Raw genomic sequence first — 16,025 nt, 5'->3', positions numbered from 1 at the left:
ATCTGTGGCGAACATTGATACTGAGAGCAATGAAAAGCCCCTTGAATCTAAGCAACAGATGGTACCATCCTTAGTGAAATGGAATAATGGATATGACGGACTAAATGAAGAACAGAAGAAACATGCTTGGTTTACTGATGGGACAGCAAAATATTTAGGACAGAAGAGACATTGGAAAGCAGTAGCCTATAACCCCTGTACAAGGAGAACTCTGGAAAGTTCTGGGATAGGTGGAAGTAGCCAATATGCTGAACTGATGGCAGTGCATCAGGCCATCAGAGCAGAGAAAGGAGGACAGTGTCATATATTTACTGACTCGTGGGCGGTAGCTAATGGATTAGCTACGTGGATGCCTATATGGAGGAATCAGAATTGGGAGATTCATGGCAAACAAGTTTGGGGTAAAGAGTTATGGGAAAATATATGGGACATGTCTTTGGTTACAGATCTGTCAGTTTTTCATGTTGATGCTCATGCAACCCTGACCACACCAGAACGTGAGTACAATGCACATGCGGATCGACTAGCAAAGATTGCTACTGAATGTATTGTCCCTACTCCGACTCCAACTGATGACCCAGCCTTAGCAAGATGGGTCCACCAGACTGCTGGCCATTTAGGGGTCCAGGCCACCCATCGATGGGCACAGGATCGAGGTATCAGTATTTCTCATGCGTTGTTAAAACAAATAACAGAGGAGTGTTGTATATGCCAATTAGAAAAAGAACGAACTCTTCCTAGGATAGTTACTGGAGAAATAGCAAGGGGAAAAGTTCCAGCCCAAATTTGGCAGATAGATTATATTGGCCCACTACCCCAGGATAAAGGATGTAAATATGTATGTACGTGTGTTGACACCTATTCAGGTGTACTAGTGGCTTGTCCTTATAAAGACGCAACTCAGAAAAACACCTGTAAAACTTTAGATATTGTAAGTTTATATTATGGAACCCCAATGCAGATTCAAAGTGACAATGGGTCACATTTCAAGGGCAAAGAAGTGAAAAGATATTGTGTGTTGAATAATATAGAATGGATATATCATATTCCATATTACCCACAAGCATCTGGGCTAATTGAAAGAATGAATGGATTGTTGAAAGAACAGCTGAGAAAATTAAGCTCAAATAATTCATATCGACATTGGAAGGATAATTTGTCTATTGCCTTACGTAATTTGAATAATAGGCCCTTAGGGGGAGTACACCTCTAGCCAGAATGATGACCCCAAATCTGCAGATCAGAGAACAGCAAACATGTGAGATCCAAAACATTGAATTTTGGACTGTGAGGGAAGATGTCCCACTACCAAGTCCAGGAACACCTGGTTCAGCAGGATATGATTTACATTGTATAGAGAATTTTAGGTTAAATAGGAAAGAGATAAGAAAAACCCCTACTGGAGTATGTATGAGAATCCCCAAGAATCATCTTGGACGGATATTACCTAAACCAGGATTAGCGGCTCAAGGAATACATGTATTGGCTGGAGTGATAGATTCTAATTATCAAAAAGAAATTGTTGTGACACTCCAGAATATGGGTAAAAAACCTGTACAATTTTGTAGAAATGATAGGATGGTTCAAGTCATTATTATCCCCTGTGAAAAAATACCCTTTGTGAAAACTGACCCTCCTCCCAAAATAACTACTAGAGGGGCAAAAGGGTCTTGCTCCATTGATAGAATAAAGTCAGGAGCTAAGATATGGGTAAAACGGAAGCCAGATGATATTCCAAAGGCTGCAGAAGTTATAGCCCATGGGAAGGACAACACTGTAACAGTTGTCTATTCAGGGGAAAATAATTACCAAATCGTACCCCTGAACCATATATTTACCGTGAATAGGTTATAATAATAGATTCACAGACTCCACAGGTATGGCTGATGCTGGTAAATGCCATAAGCCACTCAGAGGAAAGGTAACTTTGTGTGATTAACGGATGAAAACTTGTACATTTGGGGAAAGGCTGGGAGGACAATCCTAGTCTCTGTCTCATTTCCCACCTGAGTTTGGCTTTGATGTTGGATCTTTGCATAACTGAAATCTCAACCAAACTTGAGATGATTTTATTTGAAGAATTATAGTCCATACTTGTCTATTCTTTCTGTCCTTTGTTTTGGTTAACCTTGTTGCTAGTTTTGTTTCCTTCAGGCTTAAGCACCCTGCACTTTCCGGTGACTGCCTAAGCATGTAGCATTCTTGGAATTCCTGCCAGCTTGTTAAAGAAATGACCTCTGGAATGGGACTTTTTGGGGGCAGGGCCATCTCTACATCCAATTTCAGCATGAAGAAGCTATGGAAAATGAGACCTTCACCCCTCACCCCAAGATTTTGAGCCCCAATCGTTCAAGGGGGGTGGAAATGATGATAGTGTTCTGTTTACTTATTTTGTGTTATCCTTGCTGTGTTGTTTTATTGTTATGATATTATTGATCCTATGTAATGGATACAAGGATTTAGGGGTGGACATTTGAATTATTAATAATTATTTTGGGGATGATTGATTGAAGAGATTATCTTGCTGGGACCTAGGGGTGGATCACATTTGAATCGTAAACCAATATTTAGGAATGTCACCAAATGATATGTTTTGCTTTATAATGAATGATATGTTTTAGTTTCCTTTGTAATTGGATCACAATGTATGTTCTAGGATACATGGCTGATTAGATTATGTATCCTATAACAAGGGGTGGAGTGTAGCCAGAATGGCCTTTGTTTTCTTTGAATGACTCAGCTTACCTCATTGAGCCTCTGGACACTGTGGCTTGCTCTTCCGGGGCAGGAAGCCCAAAGAGCATTCCAGGAAGCAGACAACTTCCTGTGTGATGAGTCATGGGGCTGGCTGAGGGGAGGTGTTAACGGCTACGCTAGGGGGAGGGGCCAAGTCAAGAACCAATCGGCCCTGGTCGTTCAGGCAGTGCTTGATGATGTCAAAAAACTCTATAAGAGGGGAGAGGACAGCTTGAAGATCCTCTTTTCCTTTTCCGGTTGGAGCCAGCGACAGTTACAGCGACAGTTACAGCAACAGTTACAGTTGCAGTCACAGTTACAGCCACAGCCACAGCTGAAGCAGGAGCTGCCAGTAGCAGAGCTGACCTACGGGAGAAAGCTGAACAAAGACTTCAGGCCAGTGGGTAATCTTATTACCATAGAGGGGGAAACATGATTTTGCTTTACGCAATCATGCTTCTCTGTAGCCTCCTGGTTACTCTTTCAAGGCGTACTTATTGGGCCTGGAAGCTTTTGATCAATATATCAAAATGGGGTTGCTGGTTCATGGGTTGGTTACTGTGGAGCCTAAATAAATGTTTTGATTCTTCTGCCTTCTACTTTGAGAGTTTCTTATATCCGGCGGTTCCGAACGTTTCAGACATGTTTATGATCCTCTTTGAGATTATAAACTCTGCCCTCCTAATACAGATGCACAGGAGATTCATGCTTTATCTAGGCAGGCTTTGGGTGAGAAGATCTCTGAAATCCCTTCCTATTCAAATAATTAATGATATCAAGAGTAAGCAAAGTTTCTTTGCTAAATAAATTTTCCAAAACCAAAGTCTCTGTAGACGTGATAGACTTACTGTAGAGACCGTGGCAAACTGGTCAGTGAAGTGGTATGGTGGATAGAGTGGTGGGTCTGTAGTTAGGGAGAACTCCTGAGTTCAAATCCAGCCTCATACTTGTTAGTTGTGTGACCCTGGGCAAGTCACTTGATGTCTGTTTGCCTCAGTTTCCTCATATGTAAAAATGGGGATAATAATATGTCCTATCTCCCAGGCTTGTTGTGAGATAATAATTGTAAGGTGCTTAGCACAGTGCCTGGCACATTGTAAGCAGCTATGATAAGTATCAGGCCACTGGACCCAGATGGTGGGTGACCCTGCACAGCCCCGCTTCGCTCAAATCAAAATCAACCACAAGTCATGTTGTCATTTCCCCGATGTCATGGTCCTCCTCGAGAACGAAGGACAAACATAACAACAGTAATTATTATTATTAAATAATACTACGGGGCGTGCACAGAGCTGCCCACCCTAATTCTGGACAGCTATGTATTCTAGCTCAGTGCTGAAGTGTGTGACTGCTTTGGGGATGATGAAAGACCTTCCCGGTTAGACACTGAGACTTTTTAATCAGTGGACTTTTACAGAGGGGTGGCTCTCCCTCAGTTGTCCCTTTTCTCCCCTCTCCACAGTGTATGCAGGCTCTTTTGAGTTGACCTGTGGAGCAGGAGACAGAGAAAGCTGCCACCCTTCCCCTCACACCAGCTCAGTTGTATGATGATCGTTCCCACGTGGCAGCCAGAGCCTGGGTCTCTGGCTGACTTTTCTGTTTTGTGCTTGTTTCTTTACTGGATACAGGTGACTAAAATCCTGAGATGGATGATTTCTGGTGAGTTCCAAAGGTTTGGAGATCCTGGGTCCTCAGTCCGGTCCTAGGTGTACTTCAGGTGTCCTTAGCTCTCTTGGCCACTGGATGAACTCAGTGCCTGTTAGGGCTTGCCTGAAAAAATATACCCTAAGGGGAACAGTACAAAGCTAAGGTGCAATGTAAGGATGCCTGTTCAGCAGTCCTGAAAACAGCTTCCTGTTCCAATATTTAGGTCTTTTTGTCAATGCATGTTTGTAGGGCCTTTTGTGTTAAGTGTTACTTTTTTGTGCCTTTAGTACAGCACCTGGCACATAGTAGGCACTTAAAAAGTGTTTATTGATTGATTGTCTAGGGAATAAATATCTGCCTCCTACCTGATTTACGCTGTATATTGAGTCTCTTTTTACTCCTTACTTTCAGGAAACTCTAGACATGAACTAAATCTAAGCCTTAAGCAATTTTTCCCCCTGGGGTGCCGGGGTTTGGGATGTAATAAACTGTGAGAAAAGGATCCTGACCTCATTAGAGGACATGTGACCTCAGACTGACCCTTGCTAGTATGGATGACACACACCAGTTCAGTGAGAGGTGCCCTTTAGTGGAAAGTGAGAGGATATAGTTCCCCAGTCCTTTTGGGCCCAGCAGGGGTTCATATCATTATATTAGGAAATATTATTGGGTTATATTAATGTCATATATCCCTGAAAGGTTGTAACTATGTGTCACCCAGTAGCCAGTGATTCAAGAATATAGACTGAACAGTTTGAAATCCAAGCGTTACCCTGTCAGTGAGGTTCTGAATGATTTTTAAACCATTCAGCAAAGAGTAGTTGCTAATAGTCTAGGGCACAATCAATTTTAAGCAGCAGCTCTGTCATAGTAAGAGAAAATCAGCAAAGCTGTCTCTTACTTGATCAAGCTCACATTCGGCTAACTTTAAGGCAGTCCATTTAGGCTTCTTTTGGGAAGCATATCACTTTTCTAATCTTCAATGACTTTTCCCAGCTTCTAAGTAAAGAGGCCTTCTGTGTAATGATTTCATAGGGGCCTTCTTGATATACCCCTACTTCCATATCAGATCTGTGTAGTACTTTGCAAAGTGCTTTCATGTCTCAGCTGAATGTAGTAACATCCCTGGGAGTATTACAAAGTAGGGCAGGCATAATTACTCCAGTTTTACAGATGGGGAAATTGAGGTAGAGACCATTTAAGTGTCTTGCCCAAAGTCACAACGACTTAATAACAGAACAGGGATCAGATCTCGTGTCTTCTTATTTAACTATTCCAATATCTTTGCCACCGTATTACAATGTTCCTCTGTACTGTATTGGTTTAGTATAGTCCTCTATACTGTATACTGATTCTATGGACAAAGGGGAAGGAGTAATTTCCTCCTCTCTGGAACCCACAGAATGGAGTTCATCAGCTTTCTTCTTCATTGTCAAGATGAATGGAATGTGTTATTATAGACACTGTCTTTGCAAGTCCATGGAAAGGCTCCTGAACACTATTGGGTTCTACCCTTTGTTTTTATTGCTATAAGGAAGGTAAGATGAGTCAAGTTAGGTAAGAAGTAGAGAAAATACTACATTTTAGCTTGAATTAGAATAAAGAAATAGTTTTGTGCATCCCAAATCCAAATACGTAAAATACATTCACAAAGCCAACAAGAGCTATGCCATACCATTCTTTCCTGGAGTTCAATATCATTTTCATCATCAACTTTTATTTAGTATAGAGTATACAGAGCTATCAGACACTGTGTAAACATGCAATGGGATGTGGAAAGAGGGTTATAATCTAAAGGAGACACTGATACAAGGCCAAATGGAAATGTACTAAAAGTAGGGGCAGCTAGAGGGTACAGTGGATAGAACACTGACCCTGGAGATAAGAAGACCTGAATTCAAATCCAGCCTCAGATACTAGCTGTGTGACCCTAGGCAAGTCACTTAACCCTTACTGTCTCAAAAAAAAAGTTTTTAAAAATGCATTAAAAATAAAAACAACTTGAAGAGCTTTCAAGTAATAGAGGTGTGTTTGAGGGAGAGGGGACAAGGGAAAAGGGGCACTATAGTAATTTTTGAAATTACATGCTAAGTCCTGAAAGGGTGGTGATCTCTCTTGGTGGAAGGAGGACCCACAATGATCAACTCAGAGATCTTCTGAAATTTTTAGAATTATATACACCAATCAATCCAATCCAGCAAGCATTTATTTAGTACCTACTATGTGCAAGACGCAGTGTTAGATATTGGGAACAGAGAGACAAGATGAAAAACAGTCCCTGACATCAAGGAACTTACATTCTACTGGTAGGGATACAATATGTGTAAACAAAATAATTTGTTTATTTGTTTACATTTACAAGTGACCATTTGTAGAGGAGTGAGTAAGCAGAATAACTAACATCCTTTCCCTCCAGCATCCCCAAAAGACTTCATATGGGAGATGGCATATGGGCTGAGCTTCAAAGGAATCTATGAATTCTAAGAGATAAAAGGTGAATGGGGGGGGTGCACTTCAAGCAATGGGGATAGCCTGTACGAAGACTGGGAAGGCAGGAGGTGGAATACCTAATTCTGAGAACACTCAGTGGTTTACTTTAACTGCTAAGTCGAGTGAGAGAGGGCAGTACTGGGCAATAAACCTGGAGAAGAAGGCTGGAGTCAGATTGTGGAAGGGCTTTATATGCCAAGCCAAACAGTTATTCTGCTATTAACAATATGACTTTGGACAAATTTCTTTATCTGTAATATCAGTCAACAAACATTTAGTGCCTACTGTGTGTCAGACACTGTGCTAGATATTGGGGATATAAAAGAAAGATGATATGCAGATAACACGTAAGCTCAAGAAGCTTACATTCCATCAGGGGAGATAATATGTTTATGTATAAGTGTATAGAGAATAAATACAAAATGAACACAAGAATGGAATACTACTGTGCTATAAGAAATGATGAGCAAGCAGATTTCAGAAAACCTGTAAAGACACATATGAACTAATGCAAAGTGAAGTGAGCAGAACCAGAACATTGTACTCAGTAACAGCAACATTGTGTGATGATAAACTATAAATAACTTAACTCTTCTCAGCAATAGAATGATCCAAGGCAATTTCATAGGAATAATGATAGAAAATGCTATCTGCGATCAGAGAAAGAACTAATGGAGTCTGAATGCAGATCAAAGCATACCATTTTCACTTTCTTTATCTTTTTTTGTGTTTTTTTTTTTCCTTTTGGTCTGCCTCTTTTTTCATAAAATGACTAATATGGAAATATGTTTTACAAGATCGCACATATATAATCTAATTCTTACCTTTTTAGGGAGGGGGGAAGGAGAAAATTTGGAACTCAAAGTTTAAAAAAAATGAATGTTAAAAATCATCTTTACATGTAATTGGAAAAAATAAAATATTATTAAAAATGAAATTAAAATACAAGATAGTTCATAGAGGAAGAGCATCTGAAATGGAGGAAAGGCTTCATGTCAAAAAGGAATTCTTAATCTGAGGATCTGTGGACAGATTTCAGGGGACCTGGGAACTTGGATGGGGAAAAAATTCCATCTTTGTTTCTACTAATATCTGACTGAAATTTAGCCTTGCCTTCAATTATAATGTAGGTAACAAATATTCTGAGAAAGGTCTGTAAGAGACCCCAAAGGGGTCCATGACCCCGAAATAGGGTTAAGATCTGCTTGTATAGAAAGGAGTGCTTGAATTGAGCCCCAAAGGAAGTGAGGAAAAGAGCCTGAGGTGAGGAGGGAGAACATTGTTGGGGGCAGGAGGATGGCAGGATAGTAAGTGCAGTTTAATTAAAAAAACAAAGAGGACTACTCAGAGTCAAGGGACAGGTTCTGTTTCCAGGTCTTCTACTAATTTCCAGAAAAATGATGGACATACAGATCACTTAATCTCACTAACCCTTAGTTTCATTATCAGTGAAAATGAGACTAGATCACTTCTTCTAGCAGTAACAGTTAATCATCTAATGTGAAAAACACATTTCCCAAAATAATCTCATTTGAGCCTCCCAAGAGTTTGAAGTTATTGTCCCTACATTACAAATGAGGGTGTTAGAAATATTTTAAAGGGCATTCTTGCTTTAAGTAGGAGTTGACTTGAAGACCTCCAATCTGAGGTCCCTTTGCAACTCACATTCAGTGATTCAGATATCAACTTTGACAAATAATTATAGTAAAATGGCTGAGAGTTTAGTAGACTCAGATTTTACTAGCTTGATACTCAGCATTTTGGGAATTTAAGTCCCTAGAAGGGAAGACCAATGTCTCTTTAATTCTTCTCTGGATTGGTACAATGCCGTGCACTTGAGGGGGCTTAGTCAATATTCTAATTTTGATCCAAATTGTGTAACACATGTAAATCTTTTCTTTTCTCTCCCTCTTCCTGGCAATTATTATGGAAGCCAGTTAATCTGCAAGTTCAGAAATGTAAATTCTTTAAGTTGTAAGGCCAGAAGGCCAGACTGACAAGGACTTATAGATTTAAAGAATCAAAAAAGACCTTTGTTTCCAGGCATTCAAAGGGACTTCACCAACTTTCTTATTGCCCTTTGCAGCATTCAGCTTAGAAAAGAAGGCGTTTGGGTCCAGGAGCTGCAACCAGATCTCTGATGTCCGGATTTCCAGTGTGATGGTAATGGTGCATTAGAGGAATTCTCTTGAGCACCACACCCAAGCTATGCTGTGAATACTAACATGGGTGAGAGCCTGCTGCTGACACACCACTAACACCATGCTAATTGCCCCACAGTCATTATTGTTTCTTCATTATACAGGGTATTCATTAGGTCACATGTGCAGCAATACATGCTGGAGATTGGAGAAGCTATTTAACGGCAGCAAAAAATAGAGATGTAATGCAGGCCTGCATGCAGCTGTGGCCTTGCCCAGTGTTACCAAATACACGTCTGGCCCCAAGCCAACAAAACAATCGAAGGAAAGATGAGAATGGTACCCCCATTGCATGTTAATATTTCTTCAACTTGAAAAAAAGAGGAAACCTTTTGTTAGACTCTTGGAACAAATGAAAGTGCACGTCCCCTTGAATATTTTCTTTTCATATACAAGTTCCATTTCTTTCTGCCACTAGGAAAAATCAAAATTTGCTTTCATAAAGTTAAGTGCAGGTCACCACCACAATGGAAAAGCTTATCATGTGAATTTATTGGGATTTTCTTTTCCCATCATTACCCCTGAATGGGGGTAGGGGGTGGGGAATGAATTTGTATGAATACGGGATATTTCATCCCCATTGTTACTGTCCCCCTAGTAGAAAACAGGCTGGTCATTATCATCATTAAAGTTCTAGACACTTAAATGGTTTAAAAGGGAAAGGAAGCATCATTAGAATACATTAAAAACAACAACAAGGGAGGGAGAATGATAAAAGAATACATGGATGTTTAAATTAATTCCACTACCACCACCACCATCATCACTACTCCCTTTTCAAAGAAGAAACAGTAGGTACATATTTGCTCTAAGTGATATATCTATTTTTCCTTAGAAATTCTCTACTACATTAATTTGGCTATTGAGTAATAGGATATAAAACTGAAAGGACCCTTAAACACCATCTACTCCAAACCACATCATTTTGTAGACGAAGAAACTGAAGTCTGAAAACTGAAGTAGCAGAGTTAGGATTCAAACCCAGAATGTTTGGCTCCAACTCCAGTGTGCCATTTGGTTAAAAGATCTGTGCTTGGAAGTAAAAATACATAGATGAAGACACATTTTCAAATAATACATTGTGCTTTACGTTAAATTTCTACCCAGTGATTTAGAGTATTAAAATTATAAACTCTTTGAGGGCAGGATAGTCTTTTGCCTCTTTTTGTAATTCCAGTGCCTGACAATTTTTAAAAAATGTTCAGTCATTTCAGTCATGTCTGACTCTTAATGACCCCAATAGGAGTTTTCTAGGCAAAGACAGTGGAATGGCTTGCCATTTCCTTCTCCAGCTCATTTTACAGATGAGGAACTGCAGCAAATGGGGTTAAGTGATTTGCCCAGGGTCATTAGGTACTTGATACATGTCAATCACTGTATACTCCATTTAACTCTCCCTACATTCTTGATGTGGAGGAAATGTAAAAATCCTGAATAATCTGAGTTTGAGTGGGATGTGGGGGGGAGAACATCTCCCCAGAAAAAGTAATCGCAGAGTCAAAGAAACAGAGCTGTGAGTTTGTGTAGAAACCCTGAGGCTGCCATCCCTAAGGAACAGCCTTAGTGATTTCTATCTGGAAGAAGGCCTTCACTATCTTAAAGATCGCCTGCCCCACCAGCATATTCTGTTGAGATTAACTACTGAGAAAACATCTCCACTGAAATAAACCAGATCTCTGGCAATTCCTGAGACCCCAAGGTTAAGATGTTCTAACCCCTGGGTTAACATATTTTTTCCAAAACCACTTGTCCCTCTTACTAGACTTCCTAAATAAAGAAAGTGGCTGAACAGTCTTACCAGATAGGCCCCTTTTGTGCCCCTATTGTTACCCTAAGGTTGTGTATCTTCCTTTGTCCAGTGCATTGCAATCCACCTGCCCATCAGCTGAGGCTAATTAAACTTTTTATCTTCTAGCTTTGCTTCTAGGTTGCCTTATCGACCTCCAGCCAAACATCAAGTAGACCAAGATGGGAGAAATTACCCCCCAGGGGGATCTTTGGACCTCTGGGTTGAAGAATTCCCCAACATTGACTATTTCCAAACTTTCCCAGGCATTCTGATAGCTAATCTTTTTTTTTTTCTCTCTCTTATCATATCATCCCCAAGGAATACAGAAACTCAAAGTTGGAAGAGGTCAGTTCTTTGAACTCATATCATCTCTCCAACCTCACCAGAAAGTGACACCCTTACTTTGCTTTTAAACCTTCAGAGGTGGGGGGCAGGGAGTGGAGCACTATCATTGGAAAACCCATTTGACTTTTGGATAGCTTTGGTTGTTAAGAAGTTTTTCTCAGATTGTCTAAATCATCCTTTCTTTAACTTTTCCATTGCTTCTAGTTCTGCCTTCTGGAGCTAAAGAGAACAATTCTAATCTTTTCACAGGGGAATTAGAATCCCACCTCTGATGCTTTCAGTACCTATGTGACCATGGGCAACTCACTTAACTTCCATGGGCCTCCGTCTCCTCATCTATTAAGACTAGGGAGTTGGATCAGAAAGTCTTTGAAGTTCCTTCCAGCTTTTATTATGTAATTTTTTTTGACAGCACTTCAAATCTCTGAAGAAGGCTATGATTCTTCCCTCACCTTCCAATTTTTCTGTTCTCTAGGACATATATCTCTAGTTCCCTAAACTAATCCTCATATGGTATTGTCTCTATTCTTCTGACCAACCATCATGACTGTTGTCTTCTAGACAAGCTTCAGCTTATCAATGTAATTTCTGAAATGTAGCAACCAAAAGTAATCATAGATTCTGCAGTTAGACTGCAGAATGCAGAGAGACTATGACTTTCCTCATCCAAACAAACTATGCCAGACACTCTCTTAAGACAGCCTGGCATACCATTAGCTTTTCTGGGGGCTGCCATGTCACATTCTTGATTCACATTGAGCTAAAAGTCTATGAAAATTCCTAGCTCTTCTCAATAGTAACTATTTAATAAAATCTTTTTCCTTCTTGTACTTCTGAAGTTGCTTTTTGAACCCAACTATAGGAATTTACATTTATCCCTGTTATATTTACTATATTATAGTAAATTTCATCTCATCATATTTGTTGATTATTATAGCCTCTAGATTTTTTTTTTGGATACTGATTCTGTCATGGAAAATGTTAACCATGCCTCCCAGCTTTGAATTTAACAAGTATAACTCTTCTTCTTCTTCTTTTTTTTTGGAAGGAGGAAGGCAAGGCAATTGGGATTAAGTGACTTTCCCAAGGTCACACAGGTATCTAGTGTCAAGTGTCTGAGACTAGATTTGAACTCAGGTCCTCTTGACTCCAGGGCTGGTGCTCTATTCACTGTGCTACCTCGTTGCCCCAACAAGTATAACTTCTAAGCCTTCTAAGTCATTGATAAAATGTTGAATATCATAGTACTTTTCCTCTGAAAACTACCTATTCATATAATTTGACCATTTATCAATTGGGGTATGGCTCTTATTCTTATAAATTTGATTCAGTTCCCTATGTATCTTAGAAAGGAGACTTTTATTAGAGAAACTTGCTACAAAGATTTACCCCTAACTTCCTGCTTCTCTTCTAATTTGTATAAAAACCTTAAATTTTATGTAATCAAAATTATCTGTTTTACTTCCTTCTTTACCTTTAACTTCTCTATTTCTTATTTGATTAGGAACTATCCAAACGCTGTCCATAGATCTGACAGGTAATTTCTTCATGCTTCTCTAATTTGCTTATGATATAATCATTTATGTATAAATCATGTATCCATTTGGAGCTTTTCTTGGTGTACAGTGTGAATGTTAGTCTGACTCTAGTTTTCATCAGTCTTCTTTCCAATTTTTCTAGAAGTTTTTGTTGAATAGTCCATTTTTGTCCCAATAGCTGGGATCTTTGGAATTATCAAACACTAGATTACCATGTTATTTACTTCTTGAATAAACTATATTCAGCATTAAATACAGTGGTATGATCACAATTATTACTTTAACATTTCAAAACCTAATGTGTTATATAAAGAAGATGAAGATAGGAAGGCAGCTGGCTCAAATCACTTATGCAAAGAAGTAATCTAGCTGTGTCAAGAGGACAAAACTGGAAGGTCATTGGGAGGTCAATTCTCAGGATATCTAGAAAAGGGAACAATATGCTGACAGTCGCAGAGAGTATTACTACTGAAAAAAGAATTTTGAAAAGACATTGCTACCTTTTAAATTCTATAAACTGTTTATGAAAATGACATATGCATGTCGTTCTCGTATGTATACACGCACACATGCGTACAGATCATTGTTGATGAAAATGTGAAAAGGGAACAGGTAATTTTGGTTTTTTTTTTTTACAATTTTGTTATTTATATAAATTGCCTTCCTGGTTCTGCTCACCATACTCTGCAGCAGTTCATACAAGTCTTCCTAGATATCTCTGAAACTATCTCCTTCATCTTTTCATATGACTCAATATTATTGTATTATATTCATATACCATAATTCATTCAGTCATTTCCTAATTGATGGGTACCCCCTTTTAATTTCCAATTTTTGCTATTATATAAAGAACTGCTATAAATATCTTTGTTCCTGATACATCTATTTCCTCTTTCTTTGATCTCTTTGAGGCATAGGTATAATAGTGGTATTGCTCAGTCAAAAGGTATGCACAATTTAGTAACTTTTGGGGATGGTTCCAAGTTAATAATGCCTGAGTCACACAATTGCATACAAGGTGCCAAGAATACAAGATTCTACTGTATTTATTATCTGTTGATTATTTTTAAAAGCACTTGGCTTGGTAGAGCAAAATGAAGTCTTAAAGGCACTTAAAGGCCAACAAAAATCTTTTCCAGGTCACATGTTAAGATTATACAATATTTCTGGATGGATACAATAAAAGAGATAACTTTCTTCAACAATCCTCCAATTATGACATCAAGACAGGCATAATAAAGGGAGATGTCTATTTGCCAACTTTGTTCCCCATTGGCACAGAAGATGTCTAGCACAGAGACCTAATGGAAGAAGGATTTCTAATAGATTATGTGGTCATTCACTCACTTGGGCAGCTAGGTGGCTTAGTCGATAGAGTGCCAGGACTGGAGTCAAGCAGACCTGAGTTCAGATCTGGCCTAGACACTTACTAGCTGTGTGACCCTGGGTAAGTCACTTAACCCTGTATGCCTCAGTTCTTAATCTGTAAAATGAGCTAGAGGAAGAAATGGCAAACCACTCCAGTATCTCTGCCAAGAAAACCCCAAATGGGGTCATGAAGAGTTGGACATGATTGAAACAGCTCAACAATAACCAGACACTTAGATTTGTGATGACAACAAGCAGAAAAACTGTTATAGAGTCTCCTTAATAAGATCCACAACCGCAAAAATGAGTTTGGTGTGATAGTCTGCAAGTAGATACAGAATAAGCATTGTCCAGACTATGATAGGCCCTTGAATAGAAAGCCTGTTGAGTTGGTCTGTCAGTCCAAATATTTTGGACAGGATAGGAGACGGGGAAATTGCCGCAGATTTTACATAGAAAGACAAGGTAAACCAAACCTCTCTCTCTCTCCCTCTCTCTCTCTCTCTTGGTTTCAGTTGTAACAGTGATCATTATTTGAACTCAGCCGGAGGAACTGTATCACTTGCTATGCCAGGCAGCACATGCAACACCTGCTCAGCCAGGTAGTGATCCCTCTTACTTGTAACAATTAGATAGGATTCCTAGACCTATGAGACTATCTAGGTTACATGCCTGAAGGTGATGTGAATAAAAGGGACTGCCCTGCTTGACTTCGCTGAAGCCTCCATTTGGATTGAGCCAGTGATGCTGGAAGGTTCCCATACTGGCAGCCGTTTGGTAGGGATTTTGTTGTGGCTTCCCCTTGCTGCTGAAAGCATGAGCACTCCCCTTTGATAGTCATGATCATATCCAATAAAAGTCCTCTTTGTTACCCTGCCATTGTTTTCTCTGTTCTGATCTTACTAAGATTCAAACCCATGCCTTCTGTGGGCAAAAGCCAGATTCTGCAGATGGACAATGAGCTAGGCCCACAGTTGATAAGATGAAGATAATCGCATTCAGTAAATTCTAGAGCACTTCCGATAATCTCGACCTACTCTTTGAAGGAAATCCATCTTTTTAACACCAATATTCTTTTGATGGTGCTTCATGGCTATGAATCATGGAAGTGCGGTCTCCTGAGAATCAAAACTGTGGGAAGACAGGGAGAGGAAGAAGAAGAGAAAGGGATGAAGAACCAGCATTTATTAAGCACCTACTATATGCCAGGCACTATGCTAAGTGTTTTACAAATATTTGCAAATCAGATATTTAGTCCTTACTAACAACTCTTCAAGGTAGGTGCTATTACTATTATTCTGATTTTATGGTTGAGGAAACTGAGGCAGATTGGGGGTTAGTGACTTACCAGGGTTTTAGCTGGGCAGCTATGTGGCACAGTAGGTAGAACGGAGTCAGGAAGACCTGAGTTCAAATCTGGCCTTAGATATTTACCAACTATGTGACGTTGGGCGAGTCACTTAATCTTGTTTGCCTCAGTTTCCTCATCTGTAAAATGAGCTGGAGAAGGAAATGGCAAGAAAATCTCAAATGGAGTCATGAAGAATTGGATGTGACTAAAATGACTGAACAACAGGGTTACAGCTACTAAATATGTAAGGCCAAATTTGAGCTCAGGTCTTTCTGAGTCCAGACCTACCACTTTATCCACAGCATCACCTAGATTCCTCAGAGAAGGTATGGTGGGCATCAACAAGCCACAGCACATTAGCAAAGATGACTCATGAGCATGAGGTGGTGAGAAAGATGTGGTGGAGTAAATTGATAATCAGAAGAAGGATGACGGGGATACCGCTCAAGTGCTGTGAGAATATCCAGGTAATGCTGAAAGACCTAAGTGAAGACTTCAAGTAGATTTTGGAGGACTTATAAGGAGATGTAAACAAGAGTTTATAGCAACAATTAAGCTAG

Source organism: Trichosurus vulpecula, chromosome 1 (genome assembly GCF_011100635.1).
Source record: "Trichosurus vulpecula isolate mTriVul1 chromosome 1, mTriVul1.pri, whole genome shotgun sequence".
In the NCBI taxonomy this organism is placed as follows: Eukaryota; Metazoa; Chordata; class Mammalia; order Diprotodontia; family Phalangeridae; genus Trichosurus; species Trichosurus vulpecula.
Note: the sequence above shows the minus strand (reverse complement) of the source record.